The sequence below is a fragment of the Rattus norvegicus genome, chromosome 15 (genome assembly GCF_021556685.1).
Source record: "Rattus norvegicus strain SHRSP/BbbUtx chromosome 15, alternate assembly SHRSP_T2T, whole genome shotgun sequence".
Classification (NCBI taxonomy): domain Eukaryota; kingdom Metazoa; phylum Chordata; class Mammalia; order Rodentia; family Muridae; genus Rattus; species Rattus norvegicus.
Genome location: NC_141548.1, coordinates 57,000,818 through 57,018,104, shown reverse-complemented (window position 1 = coordinate 57,018,104; position 17,287 = coordinate 57,000,818). Strand labels below are relative to the sequence as shown.

General features: G+C 45.8%; 1 long non-coding RNA gene across 6 annotated transcripts; it reads left to right on the top strand.

The window, feature by feature from the left end:
• The first annotated feature begins 8,270 nt into the window (after window positions 1–8,270).
• LOC102552389 (uncharacterized) lies at window positions 8,271–13,501 on the top strand. Of its 6 annotated transcripts, none has more exons than XR_015638955.1 (4): window positions 8,271–8,419; window positions 10,360–10,458; window positions 11,528–11,911; window positions 11,987–13,501. It is a non-coding gene; the product is annotated as an uncharacterized LOC102552389 (long non-coding RNA). The 6 variants fall into 6 exon arrangements; XR_015638958.1 differs by having other exon boundaries at window positions 8,279–8,415; window positions 11,672–11,911; XR_015638953.1 differs by having other exon boundaries at window positions 8,283–8,415; window positions 11,572–11,911.
• The last annotated feature ends 3,786 nt before the right edge of the window (window positions 13,502–17,287 follow it).

Sequence of the window (17,287 nt, the reverse complement as noted above, 5' to 3'; positions counted from 1 at the left end):
GTGTTATGAGCACAGAATAAATCATTCAGGAATAAAACTCTTGCGAGAAGATGGGGTCTGGGCTGGAGAGATGGCTCAGTGGTCAAGGGCACTGACACCTCTTCCAGAGGTCCTGAGTTCAATTCCCAGCAACCACATGGTGGCTCACAACCATCTGTAATGGGATCCGATGCCCTCTTCTGGTGTGTCTGAAGATAGTGACAGTGTACTTAACATAAAATAAATAAATCTTTAAAAAGAAGATGGGGTCTACTGCTTCCCTAGACACACTAAGGAACACAGGGTTAATGAAGTAAAAAAGTGAAGAACATCAAAAAACATGGACTTCTAACCAAAGGCTTTGCACTCTCAAAACTCAGTTATTTCTGAATTCTTGTTTAGACATCCCAGGTGTTTAACATTTTAAAGTTATTCAAGGGCTGGAGAGATGGCTCAGCGGTTAAGAGCACTGACTACTCTTCCAGAGGTCCTGAGTTCAATTCCCAGCAACCACATGGTGGCTCACAACCACCTGTGAAGAGATCCGATGCCCTCTTCTGGTGTATCTGAAGACCGCTACAGTGTACATATAATAAATGAATAAATCTTTAAAAAAATTATTCAAAACACTTATTTACATTGCTCTCAAACATTATTCTCTGGCTTTTTCTGTTATTTTCTCCCGTTTTATGCCCGAATGTATTTTCTCACATCATTAAAAAGAAAAAAAAAACCATGGTGGAAGAGAGCTGAAGACTTAAACTTAATCCTGGCACCTTCTCTGTGTTACCAGTTATATGATTTCAGGAAAGTCACACTCTTTGAGCCTTATTATGAAGTGGAATTTCTGTGAATTTAATAAGACGAGTAAGTGGCTGACGGGCTTAATAAATTCACTCACTAGTCACTAGTTTACTCAACCCTTAATTTAAAATGTGGTGTTAAGTGCTGTGCATGCCTTTAACTTGGGACCCAGGAAGCAGATCTGTTAACTCAAGGTGAGCTTTGTCTGCATAGCAAGTTCCAGGCTAGCCAGGGCTACAAAGCAAGGAGGGAGGAAGGAAGGAAGGAAAGGGGAGAGAGAGAAAAGAGAAAGGAAGTAAAGAAAAATGGAGAGAAAGAGAAAGAATGAACAAAAGGAAAAGAAAAATCACATCTTCTTAAAGTGAAGGTTTTCAAATTACTAGGAATAGTCCCCGTTTGGCTGGTTCCTTATCCACTTTTTCTGACCCAATTAACGAGGAGCATTCCAAATTCATCTAGGTTCTAACCATCAGACCACACCCTGAGTGACACTTTCTACTCCAGCCTGTAAGGTACTTCTCACCACAAATGCTATTCCGAGATAAGAATGGTGGGCTCACACATGTAATCCTAGCCCTATTGAGGCTGAGGCAGGAGAGTCTTGATTTCCTGGCCTATCCGGCCTCCAGAGTCAGTTTGAGACCAGTTTGGGCTACAAAAGCAGATGAGTGAGAGGAGAGGTAACTGTCAAGTCTAAAAGAAACTGGGGACAAATGGCTTTTGGAATTGACAGTAATAACTTTAGGGATATTATGAAAAAAAGTTAGGAATTACATAAGACTTCTTTAACCTCATCAATTCAGAGGCAGAGGCGGGAGGATCTCCTTGAATTCAAGGCCAGCCTAATTTACATAGCAAGCTTCAAAACAGCCAGGATTACATAGAGAAAGGAAAAATTTAAAAAGAGAGCTTTTAATTGTCTGTGAAAATAAAAGGCAAAAATATGGGGGTCCCTGCAAGTGTCACAGCTGGAAGAGTAGTGATTCTCATGAAGCAAGAAGGAAATCTGATTTGACAGACTTAGATGGTGTTGGTTCAGACTTCCAGACTCCGACCCTAAGCAACTTATTTTTGACATATTTACAGTACAACTTTGGAAAAGGCTTTTTTTTTTTTTTTAAGACAATTATCACAAAGTTTTAAGGCAATGACTACATTGAAACTCCTTTGTTCCACACAGTGATGGCGCATGCCTTTACTCCCAACACTGGGAGGCAGAGGCAGTTGTTTGAATAGAGGCCAGCCTGGTCTACAGAGCAAGTTCCAGGATAGGCAGGACTAGCCACACAGAGGAACCTTGCCTTAAGGAGGAGGAGGGAGAAGTGGAGGAAGAGGAGGACCATGACAACAATAGGGGGAGGTTCCTTTGCAAAGTACATGTGTCCTCTTCTATAAGAATGGGTTATATTGATTGAAAAGCTGCTCTGGGGGCTGGGGATTTAGCTCAGTGGTAGAGCGCTTACCTAGGAAGCACAAGGCCCTGGGTTCGGTCCCCAGCTCTGAAAAAAAGAACCAAAAAAAAAAAAAAAAAAAAAAAAAGAAAAGCTGCTCTGGATAAGGGTCTAGGGAGGAAGGGTATGGGAAAGGCATACTAGTCCTCTCTCTACCAAATACATGGTACATCTTTTGTAAGAATGGATTCTATTGGGGTTGGGGATTTAGCTCAGTGGTAGAGCGCTTGCCTAGGAAGTGCAAGGCCCTGGGTTCCGTCCCCAGCTCCGGGGAAAAAAAAAAAAAAAAAAAAAAAAAGAATGGATTCTATTGGGTTGGGGATTTGGCTCAGTGGTAGAGCGCTTGCCTAGGAAGTGCAAGGTCCTGGGTTCAATCCCCAGTCCCGAAAAAAAAAAAAAAAAAAAAAAAGAATGGATTCTATTGACTGAGAAATAATTCTCAGGAGTCTGAGAGGAATCTGGAATAAACATAATAGTCTGGGGGATTTCGGTGATACCCGGCCCTGCCAATAGCAAAGATAACTAGATCATTAACTACATCTAACCCCAGCTTTCTGGGCAGAAACAAGTGTAAAGCCCTTCTGCTGAAGAGAAAAGCCTGCGAGTTTAAGGGTCCTGGTTTCCCTAGTGCTGTGAGCGTGAAGACCTCGTTCCCTCTACAAAAGGTACAGGTTGGGGGAGGCAGCTTAGCCAGCGAAGGGCTTGCTGTGCAAGGTGAGGACCTGGGCTGCACGCATGCCAGCTCTAATGGTAGGAAGCAGCATGGCAATCCAGGGGCGTCCAGACACTCTGGCTGTAACTGGGAGAATAAGGAAAGCGATAGGACACACCTGATGTGGGCCTCTGGCCTCTCTACAACAGTGTCTTAGGGTTTCACTGCTGTGAACAGACACCATGACCAAGGCAAGTTTTATGAAGAACAGCATTTACTTGGGGCTGGCTTACAAGTTCAGAGGTTCAGTCCAGTATCATCAAGGTGGGAGCATGGCAGCATCCAGGCAGGCATGGTGCAGGAGCAGCTGAGAGTTCTACATCTTTACCTGCAGGCCTCTAAGAGAAGACTCACTTGCAGGCAGCCAGGATGAGGGTATTAAAGCCACACCCACAGTGACACATCTACTCCAACAAGGCCACACCTAATAAGTGCCCCTCCCTAGCCCAAGCATGTGCAAACCACACAAATTTCATGCACCCTCAAGACCTCAGAGGCACTAGTCAACCAAAGACAAACTGACATCAATTGTTACCTTCTCCATAGTTTGTTTCTAAGACTTTATCCTCTGGTAAAAAGGAAAGGAAATTACAATCTCTGGGCTCCAATTTACTCTTTTTTCCCTCTGGTCTAAGAATCTACATTTCTTCTTAACTTTTCCTTGGAGCACATCATCTATCAGCATCCTATCTGGTTTATTTTGTTTCTCCTTCTGGGTCACATAGAAACCAGGGAGGCAGAAATCATCTGTCTTGCCCACACCCAGTCCCTAGTGCTTGGATCAGTGCCTAGTTAGGTTGCCCATTAGTGACTTAAATGAATGAACTTGAGGCCAAACCTAATAATAGCACGTGTGAGCAAAGCCATATTCTATCCCAGCAGAGCCTGGGAGGCTGTTTAAGTGGAGAATGTTTTCCGCCCCCCCCCCCCCCCCCCCGATTCCTGAATAGCCAGAAACTAGGTTTCTGTGGTGTAAAGTTACAGTGAACTAGTAGCAGAAAACTATGTATCTTTGTCACTTAACACATAATGTACATAATGCAAGTCAGCATGTACCTGCATGTGCTGGCTTACACATTTGGCACAATTGATCCCAGCACTTGGGAGGCAGAGGCCAGCTGGTCTACAGGGCCAGGTCAGCCGGGGCTATATAATGAGACCTCATCTCAAACGCAAACACCTGGCTATAAACATACGTGTGTCTGTGCAGATGTACACCCAAGAGTCTGGAAGGACATGCAGCCAGAAGATAACTGGCTGAGGGGTGGTGGCTGGGTTGGGGAACAGTCAAAGGGAGAGCTTCAGTGCTGATTGTATCGTCCAGGCGTGCTTCAGTGCCCTTTGTCCATTTATATTCTTTCCCTATACATACCAAACAATGACACAAAGAAGGGGTGCTGTGTCTACTATGTATAGACAATTTGTAAGAAAAATTGGTCAAATAAGGAGCATAGATATCTGAGGGGGCAAAAGGAGTTTCCTAACCAAACTGTGTAGCTGGGTTTTCTGATGCCTTCATAAATATGGTGTGTGTGTGTGTGTGTGTGTGTGTGTGTGTGTGCGCGCGCCCATATATGGGAATAATCCAGTACTATTTTGATCTGGAAAATTAATTATTGTGCTAAAAATGGCAACCAGTCCTTCTTAAGGAGAAGAGAAGGCTGCTTGTCAACTTGCTGCAGGAGAAAGATAACTTAATCTTCTGCTTTCCACTCTCTCTCTAATATCGTCTAACAGGTGGGAATTAGAGGTCACATGATGTGGAGAGCATGTGGATTTCTTAGCGCTACCCCATGATTGCTTGGTAGCTGCTCTAGTTTGTGTGCAGCACAACTTCCTTCAAAAATTATCGAGGTAGCAGAGCAGTTCTGGCCATTCCTTTAATCCCAGCACGCAGGAAGCAGAGGCAGGCAGATCTCTCTGAGTTGGAGGCCAGCCTGGTCTACAGAGTGAGTTCCAGGACAGCCAGGACTACCCAGAGGAACCCTGTTTCAAAAACAGTAACAAAAACAAAAACATTAAAGGGTTTGGTGATGTAATTAGTAGTTTGTAATGCAAATGAGTAAGACAAAGCCAGAAAAAATGAGATGTCGGTAAGTCTACAATTACAATCTAGAGGTGAGCTCTAGATTTGAGTGCCGGCTTTTTAGCAACCAAAGAGAAATATAAGTCACTGAGTCATTATTAGCACAGAGCTTTGTGGTATAGGACTGTAATCAGCGACAGGAGCTGAGGCAAGAGAACAGCCTGGATAATTTAACATGACCCTGCCTCTAAATTAAAAAAAAAAAAAAAAAGTCATGTGATGGCTATTCCTGATAGTCAACTTGACTACATCTGGAATGAACCACAATCCAGAACTGGACAGCATACCTGTATCCAGATCTCGGCATGGAGATCTTGAGTCTTAATGGCCCTGGAAGGCATTCCTTTAATGCCAGGAGACTGAGGCACGCAGATCTCTGAGTTCAGGGTCAGCCTGACTCAAAGCAAGTTCCAGATTCAGATATAATAGTACACTCCTGGGCCACACCTTCTGCTGGAGGCCTATATAAGGACTTTGGACTCACTCTTCTTTGCCTGCTTGCACTTACTCACCAGTACATCTGTTGGGATGTGTTCAGGATTTTAGCTGAAACAAGTAGCCTCTGTTGGAATATGCCTAGTCTATGAACTGAGCAACTACGATCTTTTGGATTTCCCATTCACAGCTGCCCATTGTTGGGTTAGCTGGATTTGAGACTGGAAGTCATTAAATTCCCCTCATAGGTCAGTCCATAAATCCAGTGACTCCAGAGAACCCTGACTAAGACTCTCAGCCACCATGGCTATTCTTGAGTTCCACACAGTGGGACATTTTAGGGACTACGGTGCTAAAGTCCCTTCTAGGCCAACACACAGGGATGGAGTCACCAAGGTGGGTTCACTCCTCCCGTTGAGAGCAGGCAAGCCAATGAGTCAGGTCTAATTGCATTTCATGCTTAATTAATAAGTGGACAGGACTGAAATTCTAGTTCGTGGGTTTGTGTGCATCTGTTTACCAAAACAAGCATTAGATGGCCCTCCGAAGTACAATGAACAGTGATTTTTTTTTTTTTTTGGTTCTTTTTTTCGGAGCTGGGGACCGAACCCAGGGCCTTGCGCTTCCTAGGTAAGCGCTCTACCACTGAGCTAAATCCCCAGCCCCCGAACAGTGATTTTTTAAAAATTTATTTATTTTTATTTTATGTACATTTGTGTTTTGTCTACACGTGTGAGGCAGTCCAATCCCTTGGAACAGGGGTTTCTGATATCCCTGAGCTGCCATGTGGGTGCTGGGAATTAAACTCAGTATATCTGGAAGAGCAGTCAGTGCTCTTAACCACTGAGCCATCTCTCCAGCCCGTTTTTTTTTTTAATTAAAAAATTCTTTTTTTTTTTTTTTTTTTTTTTTTTTTGAGACATGGTTTCTCTGTGTAGCCCTGGCTATCCTGGACCACTTTGTAGATCAGGCTGATCTTGAACTTAGAGATCCACCTACTGGGGGATTCCATGTGCTAGGATTAAAGGTGTGTGACACCTTTAATTCTAGCACCTGGGAGGCAGAGGTAAGAGGATCTTGTGAGTTTGAGGCCAGCCTCGTCTACAAGTTGCAGGACAGCCAGGGCTGGGCTGTCACATAGAGAAATCCTGTCTCAGAAGACAAAACAAAAACAAAAACCCCACAAAACCAAACCAAACCAAAACCCTTTCTCAACAAAACAAAGTGTACTAAACATATGGCAAGTGTCCATATTTGAAGGCCCAGTCAATCACCTACCCCAGAACCCCGAGCTTTGCTCCTAGAACAGTGTTTTTTTTTTTTTTTTTTTTTTTTTTTTTTTTTTTTTTTTTTTTTTTGGTTCTTTTTTTTCGGAGCTGGGGACCGAACCCAGGGCCTTGCGCTTCCTAGGTAAGCGCTCTACCACTGAGCTAAATCCCCAGCCCCCGAACAGTGATTTTTTAAAAATTTATTTATTTTTATTTTATGTACATTTGTGTTTTGTCTACACGTGTGAGGCAGTCCAATCCCTTGGAACAGGGGTTTCTGATATCCCTGAGCTGCCATGTGGGTGCTGGGAATTAAACTCAGTATATCTGGAAGAGCAGTCAGTGCTCTTAACCACTGAGCCATCTCTCCAGCCCGTTTTTTTTTTTAATTAAAAAATTCTTTTTTTTTTTTTTTTTTTTTTTGAGACATGGTTTCTCTGTGTAGCCCTGGCTATCCTGGACCACTTTGTAGATCAGGCTGATCTTGAACTTAGAGATCCACCTACTGGGGGATTCCATGTGCTAGGATTAAAGGTGTGTGACACCTTTAATTCTAGCACCTGGGAGGCAGAGGTAAGAGGATCTTGTGAGTTTGAGGCCAGCCTCGTCTACAAGTTGCAGGACAGCCAGGGCTGGGCTGTCACATAGAGAAATCCTGTCTCAGAAGACAAAACAAAAACAAAAACCCCACAAAACCAAACCAAACCAAAACCCTTTCTCAACAAAACAAAGTGTACTAAACATATGGCAAGTGTCCATATTTGAAGGCCCAGTCAATCACCTACCCCAGAACCCCGAGCTTTGCTCCTAGAACAGTGTTTTTTTTTTTTTTTTTTTTTTTTTTTTTTTTTTTTGGTTCTTTTTTTTCGGAGCTGGGGACCGAACCCAGGGCCTTGCGCTTCCTAGGTAAGCGCTCTACCACTGAGCTAAATCCCCAGCCCCTAGAACAGTGTTAAAGAACACACCATATGCGTTTATCTGCCTAAATCGACCTACATAGACACAGATACTCTCCATCCTAATTTAGCTCACTGATATTTTTTAAGTTAGCATCAGAGTAACAGGCTTGACTCTGGCATTTTCGCACACAACAGATCATTTCACTTTGTTCCACTCATTGTGCTCTCCTGTCCTCCCCCTCATCCCTCTGTGTTCCTGTGAAGGGTAAACTTGGTTGTCAATTTAACGGGCTTTAGAGTCGTCATGGAAACAAGCCTCAGGGCAAGGCTGTGAGGATTTTTATAGATTTGGTAAATTGAGATGTGACGACCCTGCTAAAGGTACAATCAAGAGAAAAATTGGAGAATAAGTAAGTAAATAAATGGCCAGGTGGTGGTGACACACGCCTAATTTAATCCCAGCGCTCAGGAGGCAGAGTTAGGTGGATCTCTAGTTCCAGTCTATCCTGGGCTACAGAGGAGTTCCAGGACAGCTAGGGCTATACAAACCCTGCCTCAAGCAACGGCAAAAACCCCAAACAACCCCCCCCTACCAAAAACAAACAAACAAACAAAAACCCGGAAGGAGGGGGAGATGGGAGGAGGAGAGAAGGGAACAGGAGGGGACTGGAGCGGGGGGGGGGGGGGGGGGGTTGGAGGAGAGAAAAGAAAAGAATGAACAACGCAGCTACTCATTTCCGGTTCTCGGAACTTGGGACCGCTGGTACTGGCCTGAGAGGAGGTAGGTGAGTTGAATTTCGGACTTGTCTCTGCTGTGGCTTAAGCTGTGTTGAGTTCTGTGCGCACTAGGGGGCCACCACTGCGGTGGCTAAAGTAGCTGGTAGGGCGCCCAGCTGCCTTGGGGACGGGACTAAGTAAGCAACCACAACAGGTGGAGGTCTTCCAAGCGCAGCTTAGGCTGCTGAGGGATGTGCTTAGCGAGGAGCTCGCAGAAGTTTCAACTATAACATTTCTATAACAGTGACAGCAGCCTAGAGGATGCCCTGACCCCACTGCGGACACAGGCCGCCAGACTCCAGGGTTGTTCTCAGCTAGTGAGATCAGCTCCCAGCAACCCAGAGCTGAGTTGATTTTCCGCCGTGCGTTCACTTCCCGATTCCTGCCACCCATTCTGGGTCCCACCCTTCCATTCCACTCTCCATAACTGCCTCCCGGAGTTGCTTCTCATCCCGGGGTTATGACAGGTTAAATTTGGAGTCCTTGGCTTATGGCTGGGGTTACTTCCCTGTTCTTTTCTCGGGCCCTCAAGGTAGCTCAGTTACAAACAGTAGATCCTTTCTGTGAATGGCACACAGCATCTGAATCATACAGAGGGATTCCTGCCTTCTGCTGACCTGTCACTGAGGTATCATTGTCTTACCAAAGCTCACACGTAGTTTTGAGGCTTGTGAGCTTGCTATGAGGGAGGCCCAGAGCCACCTGGTCAGCTTTCTGCGGGCATGGAGACATATTCCTCTTCTCTGTGAGTCAGGGGTCCTTTCCTTTCTTTTTAAAGATTTATTTTTTCTATATGAGTACACTGTAGCTGTCACCAGAAGAGAGCATCAGATCATATTACAGATCTACCATGTGGATGCTAGGAATTGAACTCAGGACCTCTGCAGTCAGTGCACTTAACCACTGAGCCATCTCTCCAGTCCTTTCTTTCTTAAGCCTTAGGGACCCCTGCCTGTCACCACCTTTGAGAAATTTTAATCTGCGTATCTCCTCCCTTTCTTTCCACTAATGCACAAGTGGAGGAATGCAGATCTCGTGGCCTGTCTATGTCCTGTCCGGATGTGTGTCGTTCGCGTTCCTGTGTTCTGTGTGGATTTCCGGCAAGGATTTCCTGCTAGATTTAGAAGTTCAAGAAGACTCAGATTTGGCTGTTGGGTAGCTTGGGTTTTCTATTAAGAGGCTGCCATGTCAGCTTTGGCTCTTCTTTAACTTTAAAGTTTTGCTAGCACGAGGTTAGGCCGCCCTGGATAACCTCAGATCTCACTTCTCTCGGTTATTGACTAAAGCAGTTTCCTGAAAGTTCAGATGGAGCTGTGCTTGAGAGGGCAGCGTCTCTAATCTCCCGGCTCTGCCTCCTCCTACTGTTTCTATGGCAGCATCTGCTCTTGGACTTCCTGGCTCTGCTTCCTTACATGCACTTTCTCTTCTTTTTTTTTTTTTTTTTTTTTTTGGTTCTTTTTTTTTTTCCGGAGCTGGGGACCGAACCCAGGGCCTTGCGCTTCCTAGGTAAGCGCTCTACCACTGAGCTAAATCCCCAGCCCCGCACTTTCTCTTCTTAACATTTCTCTAACATTGATCTCTCTCTCTCTCTCTCTCTCTCTCTCTCTCTCTCTCTCTCTCTCTCTCTCTTCCCCCCCCCCCCTCTGTCACACACACACACACACACACACACACACACACACACACACACGAATGAGCCATGGGGTTCATGTGGATGTCAGAGGGCAATTTGTGGGAGTCAGTTTCCTCTTTCCATCATGTGTGTCCCTGGGATTGAACTCAAGTCAGCCTTTTACCCGCTACTTTTCTATTGCTCAAGCCCTCATTTCTGCAGCTCACCCAGTGGCTGCCCCATCATCCTCAGTTCTTCTTCTGTGGACTCCTTGCCTCGCAAACCTTCAGTGCTTCCCAGCCACTATGAGTTACTTGGGACTTTTCCTGTTCTCAGGTCCACGAGTGCTATGGTTTGAACATTCTTTCTCATCACCAGAGTTCACACGGAAAGCCCCAGTGTGGGAGTGTTGAGATGCCCTCGGACCTTTAAGAGGTATTTAGGTCAAATTGCACCCACCCTTATTGTTGTCCTTTATAAAAGGACTGGGATGTGTTGTTCAATAGATCTCGGTATGGTGAGGTGGGAGGGGTGCCGGGGTGGGGGAGCATGCTGAGGCATCCCTTCTCTCTGAGGTACCAGCCATTATGAGGCATTTAGTATAGAATAGAGTTTATTTGGGGGCATGGGAAGAGGAGTTGAGAAGGAAATAGAGGTAGAGAAAGAGAGGGGACAGAGGGGGTTGGGGATTTAGCTCAGTGGTAGAGCGCTAGCAAGGCCCTGAGTTCGGTCCCCAGCTCTGAAAAAAAGAAAAAAGAAAAAAAAAAAGAGAGAGGGGACAGAGGGGAGGGGAGGGGAGCGGGGAGGAGGAGGAAGAAGAGGAGGAGGAAGAGGAGGACAAAGAGGAGGAGGAGGAGGAAGAAGAGGAGGAGGAGGAGGAGGAGGAGGGGAGGAAAGGAGGCTGGCCAGGAACACATGGAGAGAAAGTGGGGAGGGAGAAGGGGGAGAGGGAGAAAGGAGTCAGGGAGAGGGAGAGAGAAAAGGAGCAGAGAGAGCAATGACTGGCCAAATAATCCCTTTTATAGCAAGCCAGGCCTACCTGGCTCTTGCCAGGTAACTGCTGGGCAGAGCCTAGAAGGAATGCCAACACGCATGAAGGACATAATTCCAATTTAGGGGACTGAAACTTCTTATTCTGAAGAACTGTTTTGGTTACCACGGGAGCGGAGCAGGGGGAGGCTTTTCTTCCTTCTGGTGTCTTCCATGAATCAAAGCAGCATGAGCCCCTTGCCAGCTATGACTGCTGGATCTCCCAGCTTCCAGAGCCAGAAAGCCAAGCACACTTTGTAGTTTTTACCTTTGAAAAGTACTTGTGGTGGTTTGAGTAAGAATGACCCCCATAGACTCACAGATGCGGATGCTTAGGGAGTGGCGCAGTTAGGACCTGGGGGCTTGTTGGAGTGGGTGTGGCCTTATTGGAGAAAGTGGTAACTGGGGGTGGACTTTGCAGTTTCAAATGCTCAAGGCAGGCCCTGTGTCTCTCTCTTTGTGCCTGCTGATCCAGATTAGAACTCTCAGCTACCTCTCTGCCTGTCTGCATGCCAACAGGTCTCCCACCGTGATGATAAGGAACTAAACCATTGTGAGCCAGCTCCAAATTACATGCTTTCCTATATAAGAGTTGCGTGGTCATGGTGTCTCTTCACAGCAATAGATCATTGACTAAGGCTGGTGGTGGCGGCAGCAGCAGAAGCAGCAGCAGCATGTGGAGGCAGAGGCAGGAGAATGAATCTCTGAGATCAAGACCAGTCTGGCAGTGCTACGCAGAGAACCCCTGTCTGAAAAGAAAAGAAAAAAGTTAAAACAAACAAACAAACTCCCAAACGAACAATTAAGACAGTACTCAGTTCAAATGTTCCATCGCGGCAACAGAAATCAGACTTAGACGGTAAGATGTTCTTATCTCCCTTTTCAGCTCAGATGTAACCCCATCTCACAGGCTTGCTGTTCTCGTTGTGTTCAGCTGGCCGTGGTGCTCCGTTGACGATCCTCAGGAGCTCGATTCGGTATCGCTCCGCTCTGTTTGTAATAGAAGACTCAGAGACTTAACAGCTACCCACCATGCCTGTTGCCATCTTCCAAGAATCCTCCTCGTTGACTTTAATGAGAAGAAATTCACATGAATGAACACACATATGCACACATAGACAGAAACATAGACAGTTGGTTTATGGAGTTCACCAGGCTCAATACAAGCTTTAGGTGTTCAGGCCTCAGGGATTCTTCGGTTTCTCTGCCAGTGACACTTGGGATGTGTCCTACTGCCAAGAACCTTGGCTTAAATCTTCTGGGCCTAACTCAAGTTATCAGAGGCAATCTGAAGACATTTTCTGTCCTCAGTGTGCCATGTGTTTTGATCCTTGTATCTGGGCAGGCAAGGCGCTCTAAAATAGTGCTCAATGGTTAAGAGCATTTGTTACTCTTACACAGGACTTAGGTTTGGTTCCCAGCACCCATGTGGTGGCTCACAACGGACTCCAGTTCCAACCAATCCCAGTTCTACCAGCACCCACCCTCTCTACACCTCCTCCGGTACTAGGCACACACATGGTGACTAATACATGCAGGCAAAACACTCATACACATAAAATAAACAAACCTAAAAGATTTTTTTTAAAGATGAATCTATTCTATGTATGTGAATACACTGTCACTGTCTTCAGACACACCAGAAGAGGGCATCTGATCCCCTTACAGATAGTTGTGAGCCACCATGTGGTTGCTTTGAATTGAACTCAGGACCTCTGGAAGAGCAGCCAGTGCTCTTAACCACTAACTCATCTCTTTAGCTCCAGAAAGATGTTTTAAAAGCCTGGTACATGACAGCTTATTGTTGCTTTGTGTGTAAAGCACTTCCCAGCACTGGGTACGGTGGCACATCCCTTCAATCCCAGCACCCCAGAAGTAGAGGTGGGCATATCTCTTGAATTCAAGCCAGCCTGGTTTATAAATGGAGTTCCAAGACAAATTCCAGGAAGAATTTGAACACCAGGTCATGCTGTGGTTTTCCCCAGCAGGTCTATTATGGGTCAGACCTTTATGCCTCAGTCACATCTCTCCAAAGCTGTCTATGCCTTATCATCTGAACATGATACGGGGTACCTTGGCTGTGCCACATCATATAAAACTCTAAGCAAATGCATTTGCTGTGCCCTTTCCTTGACAGACTGACCTTTATTTATTAGTGCTTGTGGTGGTTTCTATACGCTGGGTGCAGGCAGTGGCACTATCAGGAGGTGTGGCCTTGCTGGAGTGGGTGTGGCTGTGTTGGAGGAAGTGTGCCTCTGTGGGGGCAGCCTTTGAGACCCTAGTTACCTGGAGGTCAGTCTTCTGACTGCTTTCAGATCAAGAAGTAGAACTCTTGGCTCCTTGTCCAGCACCATGTCTGCCTGGATGCTGCCATGCTTCCCGCCTTGATGTTAATGGACTGAACCTCTGAACCTGTGAGCCAGCCCCAATTAAATGTTTGCCTTTGTAAGAGTTGCCTTGGTCATGGTGTCTCTTCACAGCAATGGAAACCCTAACTAAGACAGTGTGATAAAAGATTCATTGATCTTGCACACACACACACACACACACACACATACAAAAGATTCAGATCGGGGCTGGAGAGATGGCTCAGAGGTTAAGAGCACTGACTGCTCTTCCAGAGGTCCTGAGTTCACTTCCCAGCAACCACATGCTGGCTCACACCCATCCGTAATGGGATCTGATGCCCTTTTCTGGTGTGTCTGAAGACAGCAACAGTGTACTCATAAACATAAATAAATAAATCATTAAAAAAATAAATGATACAGATCTACATTTCTTTTCTTTTTTCTTTTCTTTCTTTCTTTTTTTTTTTTCAGAGCTGGGGACCGAACCCAGGGCCTTGCGCTTAGCAAGCACTCTACCACTGAGCTAAATCCCCAACCCCGATACAGATCTTCAAACAGCAACTAAATATCTACACATTTGTGCACACAATGTACTCATGGGCAGATATGCATTTCTGAACCTAGTTTAAGAATTCCTTTAGTTTAAGAATTCTTGTAGCAGCATAGTTAGCAAATGCATGTGTTTTGTATGAACGACAGATCATTCACAGCAGAGAGCAGGTGAGACAGCCATGTTTTGGGGTGTCATATGTGTCCCCAAGTTTAAATCCAGAACGCCAAGTCACACTGTAACAAACAGTGGTCTCCTTTTCCCTGCCTGTGAGGTCAAGCGGAGAGTGGGAACCCAGGCTTGGTATGTCTGCTCTCTGTTTAACACTTTGATACATGGTGTCTGTTTCTGACTGATGAGCAACAGGTGTTTGCTGCTTCCCCTTGGCTTCTGTCTGATACTTTCAGATTCAGCTCCCCACCTCCACCCTTATTCATGCCGGTGCATATGTATACACTCGTGCTTGTGGAGGTCAGAGACCAACCTCAGTTGTTCACAAGCCATCTACCTTGGTTCTTAATTTATTTTGTTAATTTTTTAAAAATATTTTATTTATTTATTATATATGAGTACACTGTAGCTGTCTTTAGACACACCAGAAGAGGGAATCGGATCCCATTACAGATGGGTGTGAGCCACCATGTGGTTCCTGGGATTTGAACTCAGGACCTCTGGAAGAACAGACAGTGCTCTTAACCACTGAGCCATCTCTCCAGCACTCAGAATTTTGCTTAAAGATGTTCTCTATCCCCTTCATTGTTTTGACATGATGTTGGCTTGCAAGGAGGCAGGTTTGCACGAAGATATTCCAGGTAACTCCAAGCAGACTTGATTCAGGAGTCTGAGTGGGCCCTTGGTGTGGGTCTGTGTGCAAGACAGATGCGATACAATGTTTTCTGTAGGGAGCCTGTTGAACTTGGGTGTTGAAGCTGGACTACTTAAGAAGGTGAGCCGTGCCTGCCAATCTATAGTACTTGTAAACCACAGCCTCCTTACCAGCTCCCTGGCTTCTGCTCCTCCTTTACGATGGATGCTGCAGCCACACTAGCTCCCTCTGAGTGCCCCAAAGGAGCCTCCACGAACTCAGTGGGAACTTCCCTCTGTGTTTCATGCCTAGTTCCTTAGCTCTGAGCCAGCCCCAGAAACAAGCCATCCTTGATCAGCCTACTAAAAACAGGTCCTTCAAGATCCAATTCTTTTCCTTGTAGCACTGACCACCATTTTTCTGACTTTTAATTTTTTTTTCTTTTTTTTTTGGAGCTGGGGACCGAACCTAGGGCCTTGCGCTTGCTAGGAAAGCGCTCTACCACTGAGTTAAATCCCCAACCCCTTTGACTTTTAATTTTTTTCCAGACAGAGTAGCCGAGGCTCCCTGAACTCACTATGGAGCCTAGCTGTCTTGGAACTCCCAGTCCTCTTGCCTCTGGCTCTCAAGTAGCTAGTTAATTTGTTTAATGTGTTACCATCATGAGACCATAAATTCTGCCGGGAGGAAGTTCATGTACTGGTTCTATTGTCAGAATAGACTTAGTGCCGGGATATAGCTCTCTAGAACACCAGCCTCAAACTTACCCAGTGTAACCAAGCCTTGGTAACCATGCCTTGGATTTCATCCCCACAATCTCTAAGACAACAAAGTGGTTAGGATTCACTGCACATCTAAACACACTTTTTGAGGAAATAAATAAAGTCTAGTCAACTGTACCCTCCACCTACGGGTGATCTCAATAGTTGAATAAACGATTGTGTGCTTGCTTTTCTTCTTCGAGTGCCTTGCTTATTACTGTTCTAATTAAAGGCAGTTTTTTAAAATGCCAGTGATTGAACCAAGGGCCTCTTGTGCAGATGGCATCCCACGGAGCTAACCCTCGGCCCGAATTCTTAATTCATTTGTTTGTGTGCTCGTGTATTAATAGATTTGATTGCTAAACATTTTCTCAGCAGCATATCTGCAGTACTGGCTGAGATCACTATAGGAAAGGGCTTTTCATTTTCTGTATTCTGAAGCGATGGGAGAGCATAGCTGGAGTGAAGCATTAGTCTTAGGAGAGGAGAGAGCTGCAATTGCAGTTCCACGTGTGCCTGGCAGATGGCGATGTCGAGATCACTGAGAGCGATTCTCAAAGCTGAAGGGTGACCACTTCTGACCGCTTTCCAACTCCTGGATGGAAAAGCCCTGCAGAACTAGAAGATAGGTAGAAGGGATTTGGAAAGGTTCTGGGAAAAAAGTCGGGTTTCTGGCCGGCACCCCCAAAGGTTCTAGTCCCACAGGAATCAGGCGGTCGGTGCTCCCGCAAATTAAGAGGTCTGGAACCCATTGGGAATTCCTAGGTCTTTCTCAGCTGACTGAGTGAGGAAGAGATGCATCTGGTTCCACTCTGAGTCTGTTATTTATCTGTGTGACCTTTCCTGGTGTACCCGCCCCACTGCTACTAGCGGAGCGCAGGTGATAAAGATGATGCCGTTACGTCTGCCGCCCAAGTTTGCTTCAAGGCTGAAAGGGTATCCGGCTGTTGGCAGCGAGGATTTAAGGCTGGTTTACTCTGAATCAAAGGCAGGCGTGGCTGGTAAAGAGTTCTCTCTGTTCCCGTGGGGCAGGACACTGTCCAGTCTTGTGATTTGAGAACTGGCAACGATAGTAGTTGGCCCAGGGGCGCAGCTGGGCTATCTCTGCTTCCTCTGCTCCCAGAACCAACCCTGACTGGAGCTTCTAACTGGAGGGCCTTTACAGCATCTAGTGGGACCAGGGTATTTCCTTAAATTTTCTTAGTTTACTATTATTTTTGCTCGTGTGTAGGTGTTTTACTTGCATGTATACCTGTATAACAACATGTGAGCCTGACAGAAGTCAGAGGTACTGGATTCTCCAGAACTGCAGTTGGAGTTTCTGATGCTCCCCAGTGCTGCGAATCAAACCCCGGACCTCTAGAAGAGCAGTCAGTATTCTTAGCCGCAGGGCCATCTTTTCTAGCACCCCTAGTGTATTTCTTTCTTTTTTTTTTTCCGGAGCTGGGGACCGAACCCAGGGCCTTGTGCTTGCTAGGCAAGCGCTCTACCGCTGAGCTAAATCCCCAACCCCCTAGTGTATTTCTTGAATAAAGGAGATTGCGTTTAGGAAGGCTGACATAGGTTCACTGAGGTTCTTGCCTGCACACATAAAGGTTTGGTGGTGATTGGGGGAAGGGGGCTCGTGGGGGTGATTCCTGCTCTTCTTTGGGGTCATCATTACCATATTATCCAATAGCTAAGGCTTACAAGAAGGAACATAGAGTAATAAAACGTAATAATACTGAATGCCATTGTTATATTTATTGCCTGGACCGCTCCACAGGGTCAC